Source organism: Trachypithecus francoisi, unplaced genomic scaffold (genome assembly GCF_009764315.1).
Source record: "Trachypithecus francoisi isolate TF-2019V2 unplaced genomic scaffold, Tfra_2.0 Lachesis_group13, whole genome shotgun sequence".
NCBI classification, from domain to species: Eukaryota; Metazoa; Chordata; class Mammalia; order Primates; family Cercopithecidae; genus Trachypithecus; species Trachypithecus francoisi.
The window spans coordinates 74,049,613-74,065,806 of NW_022681458.1; the positions used below are offsets into that span (position 1 = coordinate 74,049,613).

A 16,194-nucleotide genomic window follows, 5' to 3' on the forward strand; every position below is an offset into this window, starting at 1 on the left:
ATGCTGAAACCCTGTCTCTAGTAAAAAAAAAGTTTAAATTAGCCAGGTGCAGTGGCACGCGCCTGGAATCCCAGCTACTGGGGAGGCTGAGGCATGAGAGTCTCTTCAGCCTGGGAGGCAGAGGTTGCAGTGAACGGAGATCATGCCACTTCACTCCAGCCTGGGTGACAGAGTAAGAAGCTGTCTCAAAAAAAAAAGAAAAGAAAAGAAATAATAATAAAAAAAGAAAGCAAGCAAATATATCAAATGATATGAAAATGTTTCTATATTTAGAAAATGTACTGGTAAGAGATAGACTAAAATTTTATTAAAGTTATTTTACAGTCCTATATCATATATTATTTTTATTCCTCTTCTTGCATTTCAGTACTATTCAAATTTTCTATAATTAACATATGTTAATTTTGAATAGAAAATAGAGTGCTATTCTTGAAAGTAAATAACTAAAATTTTTGAAGGAGTCAGAAAATTTAAAGAAAGTTAACTGAGAATAGTAGTTAGCTGTATAACAAGTTACCCCAATACATAGTCTTTAAAATAATAGCCATTTATTTAATTCATGATTCTGGGGGTCAGTAATGTGGCCCAGGCTGAGCTGGGTGGTTCTTCTGGTCTCAGCTGGGCTAATGTACATGACTGTGAACAGCTTCTGGGTTGACTAGGAATGGCTCATTGTTGGCTAAAGTGTCTTGGCACTCTTCCATGTTGTTTCTGATCTCTAGCAGATTGTCACTCATCAAGTGACACTCATCAAGTTTACGAAAGAGCTAGGGGACATGTGCAAGGACTGTGGAAGTTCAGGTTTGAAACTGGCAGGTATTGTTTCTGTAGCATTCCATTAGCCAAAGCAAGTCACAAGACTAGTCCAGATTCCAGTAGCAGGAAAAGAAACTCCACCTATTAATGGGAGAAGATGAAAAGTAACATCATGAAAAGAGTTGGATATGGAGTATGGAAAAATTTGTGGCCATTTTTGCAAATCCATTACATTGAACACTAGTCCTTATTTTATAGACAGATAATATACCAAATATTAAGGAAATGAATTGTATGCAAAGATCCCTGCCTGGTATAAAAATAAAATTAGTGGTAAAATTACAAGTAATCAACCAATTTATATATAATTACTTATAAAGCTAATAATACAAATGTACATTTTTTTTTGAGATGGAGTCTCACTCTGTCGCCAGGCTAGAGTGCAGTGGTGCGATCTCGGCTCACTGCAACCTCCACCTCCCGGGTTCAAGCGATTCTGCTGCCTCAGCCTCCCAAGTAGCTGGGACTACAGGCACATGCCACCACACCCAGCTAATTTTTTAAATTTTTAGTAAAGACAAGGCTTCACCATGTTGGCCAGATGGTCTCGATCTCTTGACCTCGTGATCTGCCTGCCTCAGCCTCCTAAAGTGCTGGGATTACAGGCATGAGCCACTGTGCCCAGCCCACAAATGCATACTTTTATAATAGTTATTCAACACGGCAAGGCACAACTTAGTATTTCATTTTTAGATCTGGAAAACCTTAGTCATGTGAAGTTTAATGGGCCTGATTCATTTTAGAAAAAAAGAAATGTAGGAAGCAAATGTAAGAATTCAAAACCGAACAAAAACTTCAAGTATAGTCTAATTCATTGTCAGTCTCTAATATTTGTATTGAATTTCTGCCAGTTTATTTTTCCCTAGTCATGTGGAATTCTGGTCATTAGAAAATTTAGCTGACTGAATGATTTACATGCACAATACATTTACACACATGGGCATGTATACACATACAACACACATCCCTACACAAATTCTCCCCTTCCAAAGAGTTAATATACTCTATGCACATCTTTAAACTCTAGCCAATTGAAAATGTTAGCATAGAAATACTGTAGAATTCTAAACTAGTATCCTTTCTCAAAAATGCCTAGAAAACGATGTGGATACATATATGTAGAAAAATATGTGTGTACAGGTTTATACATGGTTAAAATGATTGAAAAATCCAGAATTTTAAATCTAGAGTGTATCTTGGAGATCACATACAATCATAGTTTTATACAGATGTGATAACTGGGGTTGAGGAAATTACGTGATTTAATAAATCTAAAATGGAAATTTCTGAATAAAAGGAAGAATTTCAAGAACAATCTATAGTAGATATGGTAGATTGGTGCTTCCTATCTATCCCGTCTTCCTGTACTGTGGAGGCTTGTAAGGAACATGGCCGTGCTTTGGTCAAGGATAGACCAAGGTAGGATGTTTACATCCTGCATGACTCAGCGAGTTTGAAATGCAGGCATATAACTCCACTTGTTATCACAGCCATGTTGCCATGCACGGGAAGGCTACCACTTGGCCTAAGCCACTATTGTCTGTAAAAGGTATAATTGTCCTCTCGACACTGTGCAGGTACACTGGAGCCTGGAGAGAGAGAGAGAACCAAAGCTGTCCAACTTTGCAGATGGACAGAGGGTAGCCAGGACAAGCTCGGGTCACTTGTGCCCAGAGAAAGAAAGAGTTAAGCTGCTGACCCTAAAGGCCAGGGAGAGCCAGCTGTGCAGCTCTGTGTGGGGGCCACTGGACTATGTAGCCGAGACAGGGCTGACAGTGTGATAAATCTGTTGATGAGAGCTGCTGCTGAATAAAATCATCTTTCACCTGCCCATGACCCCGAGTGTTCTTTCTGCTCATCTACCCACTCCCTTGAACCTCCGCATGGGCTGGAACCTGACCCTGGACATGACATTTGGCATAATCATGAACCTGACAAGGCTGGAAAACTAGTAACTAACAACTACACTTCCCGGGCTCTCTTACAGCTAGGGTTCTGGATGTGATTTAAGATTAACCAATTCATTTTCTCAAAAGAAATCATATTGTTCATGCTGAATTAATCCACAAGGTCAAACAGTCCAACTTATTATGCAAATTTTTTTTATTTCTTTTTTCTTCAAAAAAAAAAAGGGATACATGTGCAGAATGTGCAGGTTTGTTACATAGGTATACGTGTGCCATGGTGGTTTTCTGCACCTATTGACCTGTCCTCTGAGTTCCCTCCCCTCACCCCCCACCCCCAACTACACAAAAATTCTAAAACATTTCTGAGATTGGGTGCAGCATAAATAATTGCTTGATTACCCATTTTATTCACTACACTTTGCTATGAACAACTTTGGGCTGGTCCTTAAAATCAGAGTCATTCTGATTTTCTAAAAGAAAAAAAGCAACTGGAAAAGAAAAGAAAACTCACCATTGAGGATATTCAAGAGTGTGACTCCAGTTCTAAGGGCAATTCTGACAGAAAAGATTCAAAATACTTGGGGCAATACTCAAAATAACTACCTAGCTCCCAATGTGACTTACTTAAATAGAACAATACTCCCTTAGATTTTGAAGTTTTTATTTTAAATTGGGTTTCATTGCTGGATAATTACATCATTTCTATCATATTAATCTGTCAATCAGGGATACTTAAAATCTTTCAACTACCCTCTCCCACTCCAATAGAGTATTTCATGGAACAAAAGAACAATGGAAAGAACATTACTGTTAAACTGATTAGACTCTCACTTATTAGCTACAAAATATTGCTAAAGTTATCTCTCTTTTCTGGGCCTCAGCTTTCTAACCTGTTAAATGCAGATAACATGTTGTACTTGCCTAATTAATAAAGTCACTGACATATAGTTTTTCAATAAATATTAGATCTCTTCCCCCAGCTATATCTAATTATATATAGTAGTTTTTCAATAACTGTTAGTGCTCTTCCCCCCAGCTATGTCTAATTAGGGCTTTATTGATAGATCCAGAAGTAGCAACTGGAAACAAAACTGTCGAGATTTCAGAATTACTGGTTAAGAAAGATGTATGTTTTACATTGGGAAGCATTTTCTTTTCCAAATACCCATGATAAAAAACAAAATCTGAAGTTTACTACTCAAGGAAAAAGTGTATAAAATATATTGTTGGAGTTTTGCAAAGAACAGGATCTATTCTAGCTAGTTCAAAGGGGACATATTTATTACTACAGGAGATTAAAGGACTTTCAGATTTTGGAGAGGGCTAAAAGGTCTGCAGTGAATAAAATGAATAATCAAGTACTCATTTGTGCTGCACACAATCCCACAAATGTTTTTGGAATTCCTGCATAATGAGCCTGACTATTTGACCTTACGGATTAATTTAGCATGGACAATACCATTTATGTTGAAGAAACAAATTAATATTGCCTTCCCTTGAGATTTGGATAGGCATACTTCCTGAGATCTTTAAGTTCTTGGGGGAATTTTTTATTCAAGATTTTGGAATCTTTTCAGGTCATGCTGAAAATATCAAGTTTCCCCAGGTTTCTATTGTACTCAAAACCATATTACTTTGTCCAGTTTCTCTTGAAAGTTTAGAATAAATGTCAAGTCATCTCTCTTTCTGCTCATTGCTCCACATGCACCTCACAGTCTTCATAATACCTTTGCTTTTGCTCAAATTTTCTTTCAAAATGAAGCCGCTTCATAGCTTTTAAACACAAGAAAAGATTCTCAGCTTCCCTCTGAATGAGACAAACAAAAATCAAGCTACACATTTTTTTCCTCCTCCCAAATGGGCAAAAGTCAAGAAGATTAAAAACTGTGGTATGCTGTAAAAGAAACCTTTGTAAATTGATAGGAGTGTAAATTAGTACAACCCCTATAGTAAGAAATTTGCCACTATCCTTCTAAATTAAAAATGCACATGCTCTTTGATCCAGCAATCCTACCACTAGAAATTTTCCCATAGGTATACTTAGACATACTCAATATCATATGTGTACATATTCATTGCAACCCTGTTTGTAACAGCAAGAGTCCATTAAAAGAGATCTGGCTAAATAAATGGAATATTAATTAGCTCTTAAAATAGTAGAAAGTTCTGAAATGTTCTATATCTTGCTTTAGACATTGGTTACACCTGTGTATTCACTTGTCAAAATATATCAAACTGGATCTGTGATGCTAGTGAAAGTAAATTATACCTCAGTTTAAAAAAAAAGGAGACATGGACAGTGTAGAATTGGGTTAAAAAACATAGACTCCATGAAACCTTTTTAAAGACAATAATTATGTAAAAAAAAAGGGCTATGTGTCAGTATGTATAATATATTACTATTAGTATAAAAAAAAGAACATAATTGTATATTCATAGAGTATCTCTTGAAGGATGCCAGAACAGCGTAATAGTAGTTACTTCTAGGAAAAAGAACCAGGAGGCTGGAAGATAAGGGAGGAAGAGAGATTATTAATTTTTACCCTATATTCTTTTGTACCTTTAATTTTTATTACAGTACATGTAATAAATACTTAAAAGCAGAGTAATTTTTAAAAATGAAACTTGGCTGGGCATGGTGGCTCAGGTCTCTATCCCAGCACTTTGGGAGGCCAAGGTGGGCAGATCACAAGGTCAGGAGATCAATACCATCCTGGGCAACACGGTGAAACCCCGTCTCTACTAAAAATACAAAAAATTAACTGGATGTGGTGGCGCGTGCCTGTAGTCCCAGCTGCTTGGGAGAATGAGGCAGGAGAATCACTTGAACCCTGGAGGCAGAGGTTGCAGTGAGCCAAGATCACGTCACTGTACTCCAGCCTGGCAACAGAGTGAGACTCTGTCTCAAAAAAACAAAAAAACAAAAAAACCTCTTATTCTAAATTTGTCATTAGCCAGTATTCCCATGGTTAATGGCTTATTTGAAAAAACAAATCTCTAATTCTTTCAGTAGATTATCAATCCTTTGGACTACTGGCCTACTGCTTTCCACCTCATAGTAAACATTCTTTCTATCTTTTAAAAGATAGTCCAGGCACAGTGGGTCGTGCCTATAATCCCAGCACTTTGGGAGGCCAAGGCAAGAGGATAAATTGAGCCCAGGGGTTTGAGACCAGACTGGCTAACATGGTGAGACCCTCTCTCTACAAAAAATAAAATAAATGGGCAGGGTACGGTGGCTCACGCCTGTAATCCTAGGACTTTGGGAGGCTGAGACACGCAGATCACGAGGTGAGGAGATTGAGACCATCCTGACCAACATAGTGAAACCCCATCTCTACTAAAAATATAAAAATATAAAAATCACAGGCATGCGTGGTGGCATATGCCTGTAATCCCAGCTACTCGGGAGGCTGAGGCAGGAGAATTGCTTGAACCAGGGAGTCAGAGGTTGCAGTGATTGTGTCACTGCACTTCAGCCTGGCGACAGAGCAAGACTCCGTCTCAAAATAAATAAATAAATAAAATAAATTAGCCAGGCACGGTGACATTCGGCTGTAGACATTCAGCTGTAGACCCAGCTATTTGGGAGGCTGAGGTGGGAGGATCACTTGATCCTTGGATGTTGAGGCTGCAGTGAGCTGTGATTGCACTACTACACTCCAGCTGGGGTGACAGAGTGAGACCCTGCCTCAAAAACCAAACCAAACAACAACAAAAAATTGTGCCCAAAATTTCTTTTTGTTCACATGAGCTTACCTCCATAAGTCTTTCTTTTAGTACAGCAAATATCTCACATGCAGAGTTAAATTCATACAACATCCATGGGAAATAGAAGATAGGCCAAAAATTTTCATGAGAGATGACTAAATAATGTTCTTTCTTTATGCATACAGCTAGATAAGGCAGTGACTGATCTGCTTTAACTGCCCTGCCATAGGAACACAAAATGGTAAGCCTGCTATGATTGTCAATATGCAAATAATGTGTGCATTCATGACTTAAAAATAACACAGAAAAATAGTACACAGAAAAATAACACAGAAAAACTTTTTTCAAAATTTACTTTCATGTTTTTATGTAATTTTTAAAAATGTAAGTTAATAAATACGAAAAAATTGTTGGGTTATCTATTGAAATATATTTCAAAGTTCTATAGTATTACCTGGCCTTTTCCATTTTCTTGAATGCTTATATACACCACTATCCTTTGTATTTGAAGAATACTTGATTTAAAAATTATTCACTATTTGACCGAATTAACTGTTCCATTGAGCTAATGAACCATGAAATACTGTCATGTAGCTTGTACTTGATTTGGGGGGCAAACTAATACATTATTTATATTGATTATTCAAATTAACAGTTACTTTAGCACTTTTCAAGCACAGATTAACAGTGACTATGGTTCACAGAGTATTGTGAAGGGTGTATAAAGGTAATTTTGGAGCTAACTTTTAAAACTTTTGGATGGAGAAACAGAGGCACATATGGAACATTTATCTCTAAACTGACAATCACCAACAAATTGTTGTTTTAAGAAAGAACACTTCATTCTTGGAGATTGTTTTCTGGCTATCTGTAGCCTTACTTCCTGGCTTTTGATGGCATTGAATTGCATAGCATATCAGTAGTCATTTTAATAATTTAATTAAATTAATACAATTTGGTTAAAAATTTTTAATTTAAAATAACAAATGCAATGCCTTTGTGAAGAGATAGAGAAGTGCTGTGCAGAGTTAGAGCAGATTTGAATCCTGGCTCTGCTACAGGTTAACCAACATTAAGGTTCTGTTTAAATTACTTAACCAATTGTGAAATTCATTTTCTCCGTCTGTTAAAAATACACATCATGTAATCTACATCGTCTGGTTGTAGGTGAGTATCTAGTGAGACAACATATCTAAAATACTTACCAGAATGTCTCCATAAACTCTAGCTATTTTTATTAAATTATTGTAGGAGGAAATGCTTGGAATTATAGAGCTTCCTGAAAATCATTCTAAAGCAATATATTAGGATCCAACCTTATCTTTGTTATGAGGATTAAAATTTCATTCATTCATTCGGTAATTCATTCACGTGTGGGGTTCTCAAAGACAAAGTCACATTGATGGCTCCTTTAAAAGAAAATAAAATCTTTATACATAAAAAAAAAAGCTTAATTTTTGTGGATAAAGCTGATTAAGGCAAGAACATTCTCCCAAAAATACATCATTTTAGAATCTTTCTTAGATTAACACTGTATGAAGTCTAAACTGTTTTCAGTGGCTCTTCCATCCCAGTCTGGTCTTCTCTGCTGGCTTCAGTGGTCTTTTTACCCAGCCCAGGCCATCAGAGAATGGTTGAAATAGGGCCTTTTGGCCAAATAACTTGAATTTCTAGTTTTGGAGTCTTCAAAACAAAACGATAGTCTTCTGCAGATCACAATTTTTTTCTTATCCCCAGGACACAAATCATTTGTTTTTATGTCTGTTTTCCCCACTAGATGTTAAGCTCCTTTGAGGGTAAGGACATTGTCTCATTCATTTTTCCATCATTACCCGCTCCCATGCAGAAAGCTTACACATGGTAGTTGGTAGGTGAAGAGTTTGTTTATTTAAAATAATGCACTAAATATTATTTCATCCTAACCATTTTGATGAAAAAAATAGTTTACATTAGGCCAGGCACGGTGGCTCATGCCTGTGACCCCAGCACTTTGGGAGGCTGAAGTGGGCAGATCACGAGGTCAGGAGTTCGAGACCACCCTGGCCAACATAGTGAAACCCCATCTCTATTAAAAATACAAAAAATTAACCAGGCATGGTGGCTGGTGCCTGTAATCCCAGCTACTTGGGAGGCTGAGGCAGGAGAATTGTTTGAACCCAGGAGGCGGAGGTTGCAGTGAGCCGAGAGTGTACCATGCACTCCAGCCCGGGCAACACAGCCAGACTCTGTCTCAAAAAAAAAAAAATTTAATTTAATAAAAATAAAAAATAGTTTACATTAGGATTTCCTCTTGGTATTGTACATTCTATGAGTTTAAATAAATGTATAATGAAATGTAGCCACCATTATAGTATCATATGCAGAATTTTCACTTTGGATGATAACAATGTGATGTAAGTTCATTGATTGTAACAAACCTACCACTCAGGTGGGAAATGTTGATAATGGGGGAGGTTGTGCATGTTTCAGGGCAGGGGAGATATGGGTTCTCTCTGTACCCTACTCTCAATTTTGCTGTGAAACTGAAACAGCTCTAAAAAAATGAAAGTCTTTTAAACAAAGAGTTATTTCATATTATTTCAAAAGGGCTTTGTATTAGTCAGGGTTCTCTAGAGGGACAGAACTAATGGGATATATATGTATATGTATATATATAAAGGGGAGTTTATTAAGTATTAACTCCCACGACCACAATGTCCCACAATAGGCCACCTGCAGGCTGAGGACCAAGGAGAACCAGTCCGAGTTCCAAAACTGAAGACTTAAGAGTCTGATGTTCAAGACTTAAGACTGTGATGTTCGAGGGCAGGAAGCATCCAGCCTGGCAGAAAGATGTAGGCTGGGAGGCTAGGCCAGTCTCTCATTTCACATTTTTCTGTCTGCTTGTATTCTAGCCATGCTGGCAGCTGCTTAGATTGTGCCCATCAGATTAAGGGTGGGTCTGCCTTTCCCAGCCCACGAACTCAAATGTTAATCTCTTTTGGCAACACCCTTACAGACACACCCAGGATCAATACTTTGTAGCCTTCAATCCGATCAAGTTGACACTTCAGCATTAACCAACACAAGTCCACCCATGTCAACTTGAACTCATACACATCTCCTGAGATCATACATAATCTTCAAATAAAGACAGTAATAAGGTCATAATTATGGCTAACATAATACAATTATGCTTCGTACAACACACCAGTCCCCAACCCAAATACTATTACATGAAATTAACAATACTTAAATGCTGACGTGAAGTCAATAAATCTTGTGTCACATGATAAAGGAGAAAGGAAATAAAATGAACTTTTTTTTTTTGGTACAAGCGTATACACGCACAAACATGTTTTTAATAAAAGAAGGAGGAAATACTCATGACAATTACAGTCCTTTGTTCTGCAGCTGGTCACGTGGTCATAGCTGGTACTGATGACTACTTTCTTCTACTACCTATTCTGTATTCCGTTTGCCCTCAGCAAGCACCTCAGCAGGTCGTGGTTTTCCTCCTAGTGGAGTGACCGAAACCTTCATTCCTGAAGCGTCAGGGACATTTGTAGTCCTGCCTGGATTGGGCTGTTATAGTTTCCTATTGACCTTAATCACAGGGAATGGTAATACCAAGAGATGCCCTAACGGATCTCCTGTATTCCATGCATACTCTTCCTTACCTTCGTTATAGAGTAGTAGACTGATTTCATCTTGATTGTCTGGGTCAATCACCCCAGCCAACGCTGTAACTCCCTTCTTAGCCTGTTGACTTTAAGGTAGGAGGAGCCCAAAGTGTCCAGGTGGCAATCTTAATTTCCAGTTTAATGGAATTGTTGTTGTGTCTGCTGGTGGCAATATTCCTCCCTCTGGAACTAAGACCTCTAAGCCAGCAGAATGTAGTGTCATGGTAACAGGAAGCAAAAATTTTGCTAGTGGGTCACTAGGGGTGACGGTGAGTTGGTGCCACTTCCACTTCCACCCCTTGATTCCTGGACCCGTGAATCCTAGCTATGGGAGAAACAGTACCATATACTGGACGCTGATTCAGAACATACATGACCTTCTGGAGAACTTTGCCCCAGCCCTGAAAATTACTGTGACCTAGTTGGCATTGTAATTGTGACTTCAAAAGGCCATTCCACCATTCTATCAATCCAGTGGCTTCAGGATTATGGGGAACATGGTAAGACCAGTGAATTCCACGAGCATGAGCTCACTGCCTCACTTCTTTAGTCATAAAGTGAGTGCCTTGGTCAGAGACAATGCTGTGTGGAATACCATGATGGTGGATAAGGCATTCCATGAGTCCAGGGATGGTGGTCTTGGCAGAAGCTTTGTGTGCAGGATAGGCAAACTCATATCCAGAGTAAGTGTCTAATTCCAATGAGGACAAAACTCTGCCCTTTCCAACCAGGTAGTTGGCTGATCACCTTGAGGAATGGTGCCATGTGGAGGGCTCGGTATTGGTCTCTGCTGCTAGCAAATTGGGCACTCAGCAGTGGCCATAGCCAGCTCAGCCTTGGTGAGTGGAAGTCCATGTTGCTGAGCTCATGTGTAACCTCCATCCCTGCCACCATGGCCATTCTGTTCATGGGCCCATTGAGAGATGACAGGGGTGGCTGGGGAAAGAGGCTGAGTGGTGTCCACCAAATGGGTCATCCTATCCACTTGATTATTAAAATTCTCCTTTGCTGAGGTCACCCTTTGGTGAGCACTCACATGCGATACAATATCTTCACAGTTTTGACCACTCAGAGAGGTCCATCCACATAACTTTTCCCCAAATTTCTTTGTCACCAATTTTCCAATCATGCTTCTGCCAAGTCCCTGACCATCCAGTCAAACCATTGGCTACAGCCCATGAATCAGTATATAATCGCACATCTGGCCATTTCTCCTTCCATGCGAAGTGCACAACCAGGTGCACTGCTTGAAGTTCTGCCCACTGGGAAGAGTTCCCTTCACCGCTGTCCTTCAGGAATGTCCTAGAAAGGGGCTGTAGTGCTGCAGCTGTCCACTTTTGGGTGGTGTCTACATATTGTGAAGAACCATCTGTGAACCAGGCCTTAGTCTTCTCTTCCTCTGTCAATTGATCATAGGGAACTCCCCATGAGGCCATCTGTGCAGCCTGGGGGAGAGAAGGCAGGGTGGCAGGAGTAGAGACCATAGGCATTTGAGTCACTTCCTCATGTAACTTACTTGTGCCTTCAGGACCTGCTCGAGCCTGATCACGTATATACCACCTCCATTTGATGATGGAATGCTGCTGTGTGTGATCCACTTTATGGCTCAAAAAGCACCCATTTCATGATAGGCAGTTCAGGTCCAATGGTGACTTGATGACTCATAGTCAAACATTCCGTGTCCACCAAAGCCCAGTAACAGGCAGAGCCGTCTCTCAAAAGGAGAGTAGTTATGTGTAGAAGATGGCAGGGCCTTGCTCTAAAATTGCTCTAAAATCCTAGAGGCCTCTGCTGTGATTCACCTATGGGAGCCTGCCAAAGGCTCCAAACAGCATTCCTATCTGCCACTGACACCTCAAGCACCATTGGATCTGGTGGGTCATACGGCCCAAGTGGCAGAGCAGATTGCACAGCAGCCTAGACTTGTAGCAGAGCATCCTCCTGTTCTGGACCCCACTGAAAACTAGCAGCCTTTCAGGTCACTCAATAAATGGGCCAGAGTAACACACTCAAATGAGGAATGTGTTGCCTCCAAAATCCAAACAGGCCTACTAGGTATTGTGCCTCTTTCTTGGTTGTAGGAGGGGCCAGATGCAGCAACTTATCCTTCACCTTAGAAGGAAAGTCTCAACTGGCCCCATACCAGTGGACCCCTAGGAATTTTACTGAGGTAGAAGTTCCCTGAATTCTAGTTGGATTTATTTCCCATCCTCTTGCATGCAAATGTCTCACCAATAAGTCCAGTGTGTTTGCTACTTCTGGCTCACTGGATCCGATCAGCATAATATCATCAATGTAATGGACCAGTGTGATATCTTGCAGAAGCAAAAAGTGGTCAATGTCTCTCCAAATAAGATTATGACACAAAGTTGGAGAGTTGATAAACCCCTGAGGTAGGGTAGTAAAGTTATATTGCTGGCTTTGCCAGCTGAAGGCAAATTGCTTCTGGTGGGCCTTCTGGAGAGGAATGGAGAAAAAGGCATTTTCCAAGTCAATGGCCGCATACCAGGTACCAGGAGATGTTAATTTACTCAAGCAATGAAACCACATCTGGTACAGCAGCTGCAATTGGAGTAACCTCTTGGTTAAGCTTATGATAAGCCACTGTCATTCTCCAAGATCCACCTGTCTTCTGCACAGGCCAAATGGGATAGTTGAATGGGGATGTGGTAGGAATCACCACCCCTGCAACTTTCAAGTCCTTGCTGGTGACACTAATCTCTGCAATCTCTCCAGGGAAGCAACCCACCATAATGGCCCTCGCCCTACCAGTCATGGAGCCAATGTGGGGGTTCTGCCAGCTGCTTTGTATGTCTCTGTCAATTATGCATTCTGGCACTGGGGAAATGACCACAGGATGAGTGCAGGAACCCAATGGACGCACTGTAAGTCAGACCTGAGCTAAAATTCCGTTAATTACCTGACCTCCATAAGCCCCTATTTTAACTGTAGGACCACAGTGACATTTTGGGTCCCCTGGAATCAATGTTAGTTCAGAGCCAGTGTCTAGTAGCCTCCGAAATGTCTGATCATTTCCCTTTCCCCAGTGCACAGTTACCCTGGTAAAAGGCCAGAGGTCTACCTGGGGGAGGATGGGGGAAAGATTCACTGTATACATTGTTGGTAATGTAGTGGGGTCCTTCCTCAAGGGGGCCCAGCCTCCCCTTCAGTCAAGAGGTTCTGGGTCTGTAAACTGGCTCAGGTCTGGAAATTGATTGAGGGGCCATCATTCTCTGTTTTTATAATTCAAATTAGTCTTTTGTCCATTCAACCTAGAAGTTTTCTGCTTATATAAATTAAGTAGGAATGAAGTAGGCTTCCTATCAATTTCACTTATAGGTATACTGTGATTAACTCAGACTATTCTGATGGCTGCTTTGCCTCTGCTGTCCATTTTGGTAGCTATGCCCACCTTGTCTTTGATGGTTGAGTGTCTCCACTTGGCCCCTGCCACCTCTGGATCCAATCAATCTCACTGTATTTAAATTTTGTATTTGAGTGACTGTGGTTCCCATTGTTAGATCTGTCATACAGAGAAGAGCAATTACAGGGCTCTTCAAAGATGCAGGTGCTGCCCTCACAATTCTATTTCACAAGGTATTGGTCATGGGTATATCTTCTGGACCCTCCCAGCTGGGATGAGTAGGTCTAAAGTGACTAATCCACTCCACCATGCCAATCTCCCTAAGCCTTTGGATCCATTCCTCTACATTAAACCAAGGGAGATCATGCATTTCCAGCTCGCTCACAGTGGGCCATCTTTTAATCCATATTTTAGCTGGCCAAGCAAATAAACTGTTAGAACCTTTTTTACCTCCCCAAGCTGCAACATTAAATGCAGAGTCTCTACTTAGTGGGCCCAAATCAATAAATTCAGCATGATCCAACTCTACATTCCTTCCACCATTATACCACACCCTTAATATCCAGTCCCATGCCTGTTCTCCAGTTTTCTGTTTATATAAATTAGAAAATTCAAGCCTTTCTTTTTGAGTATAGCACATCTCCTCGTGGGTCATACTCTCAACCTCACCTCCAGGGGCCCACCAGGGCTTTAGTCTGGTTATAGGTCTAGAAGCAAACAGGAGTGTTGGGGGTGGCTCCTGAGGAGAATCAACATTATCTTGCCTGGCAATTGCCTCGGGAGGCCATCACTGTTGCCTCAGGCAGTGCAGAGTTTATCTCCTCAGAGAAAGGTGGAAAGGCTGATGGCAGAATGGGTGGTGAAGGGGATGTTGCCACTACTGGGGATGGGGAAGTTCTTCCTTCTGGCAAAAAAAAGGTTCATCAGGCCAGGTGTGGTGGCTCATGCCTGTAATCCCAGCACTTTGGGGGACCGAGGCAGGTGGATCATTTGAGGTCAGGAGTTCAAGACCAGCCTGGCCAACATGGTGAAACCCTGTCTCTACTAATAATACAAAAATTAGCCAGGCATGGTGGTGGGCGCCTATGATCCCAGCTACCCAGGAGGCTGAGGCAGGAGAATCACATGAACCTGGGAGGCAGAGGTTGCAATGAGCCAAGATCATGGCATTGTACTCCAGCCTGGGCGACAGAGTAAGACTCTGTCTCAAAAAAAAAAAGGAAAAAAATTAAAAGGTTCAAACTCAAAGTCAGTGTCCCCAGCTTCATCAGGATCCTCCCACATGTTCCCATTCCAAGTTGTAGGGTCCCATTATTTTCTGATCAATGCCCTCACTTTAACAGTAGACACCAAGCGAGGCTGTGCATGCAACTTTCATTCCAGGTTAGCCACTCGCATGATAAGGGCTCTTTTGTCTGTTTTTCCACAATTTCAGCTCTTTCTCTAGAGAAGATAGGACTCTCACTCAGGGCGATCTTAGCAGATTTGAGGCTCAGTATCTGCTTCTGAAGCTGGGAGATAGAATCCACGAGTTCATCATTTTCTTTCATCACTTTGTCCACTGAACTTAGGAGCAACCAACCAGCTTCATTATGTTCCTTGGTTCACCACATATGGTCAAAGGTATTACAAAAAGAGTCACTAAACTCCTTGCCTCTCACAAGCCATGAATCAGGAGTGTCAAATGCATTTATTTTGCATAACTCTCTAAACAGTTCACACCAAGGACTATCAGTGTTCTCCATACTATTAGAAGTAGAGTCTATAGCATTTTGGGGTCTAATCATATTAAGCAGCCAACTCCAGAAACCCAAAATCCAGTGAAAGAACTCCATCGTCAATATTCTCTTCCTCTAGAACCACTCCTGGTATCAAAATCTGTATTAGGGTTCTCTAGAGGGACAGAGTTAATGAGATATATATATACACACATACATATAGTGTGTGTGTGTGTGTATGTATATATATAAAGGGGAGTTTATTAAGTATTAATTCACATGATCACAAGGTTCCACAATAGGCCATCTGCAGGCTGAGGACCAAGGAGAGCCAATCCAAGTCCCAAAATTTAAGAACTTGGAGTCTGATGTTCGCGGGCAGGAAGCATGCAGCATGGGAGAAAGATGTGGGCTGGGAGGCTAGGCCAGTCTCTCATTTCAGATTTTTTTGCCTGTTATATTTTAGCCTCACTGGCAGCTGGTTACATTGTGCCCACCTAGATTAAGGGTGGGTCTGCCCTTCCTAGCCCATTGACTCAAATGTTAATCTCCTTTGGCAACATCCTCACAGACAAATCCAGGATCAACACTTTGCATCCTTCAATCCAGTCAAGTTGACATTCAGTATTAACCATCACAGGTTTACTTCTTTTTGTCATATTGCTTTAATTGTCATTTGTTATGTCTGATTCAGGAAAGTCACCATGACCATTGAGCTTTTTAAAGTTGTCACCCTGTTGTGAGCTGTTTGACCCCTGTGCTTTCCTAGTTGGTGTGGCTTTCTTGTGTCACAATGATGTTCTCAGGGCTACCATAGATATTTTCAACTCTGGCTACACTTTTGAGTTATCTGGATGCCTGACTTCTACCTGCAGACTGTGATTTAGTAGAATGTAGGTGAGACACAGGAATGAGAATTGTTGACAAGTTGCACAGGTGACTCTGATACTCAGCCAGGCTGAAGAACACCTGGATCACCTGGGCCTTACTCTGGGGATAAGCAAAAGGCTGTTCTT

The 16,194-nt window shown here is 40.7% G+C and overlaps 1 long non-coding RNA gene across 1 annotated transcript; it reads right to left on the bottom strand.

Moving 5' to 3' along the window:
* Positions 1–552: 552 nt before the first annotated feature.
* On the bottom strand, positions 553–10,135 carry LOC117095386. Its single transcript, XR_004441949.1, has 3 exons — positions 10,094–10,135; positions 7,751–7,843; positions 553–897 (listed from the first exon to the last, which is right to left on the bottom strand). It is a non-coding gene; the product is annotated as an uncharacterized LOC117095386 (long non-coding RNA).
* Positions 10,136–16,194: the final 6,059 nt, after the last annotated feature.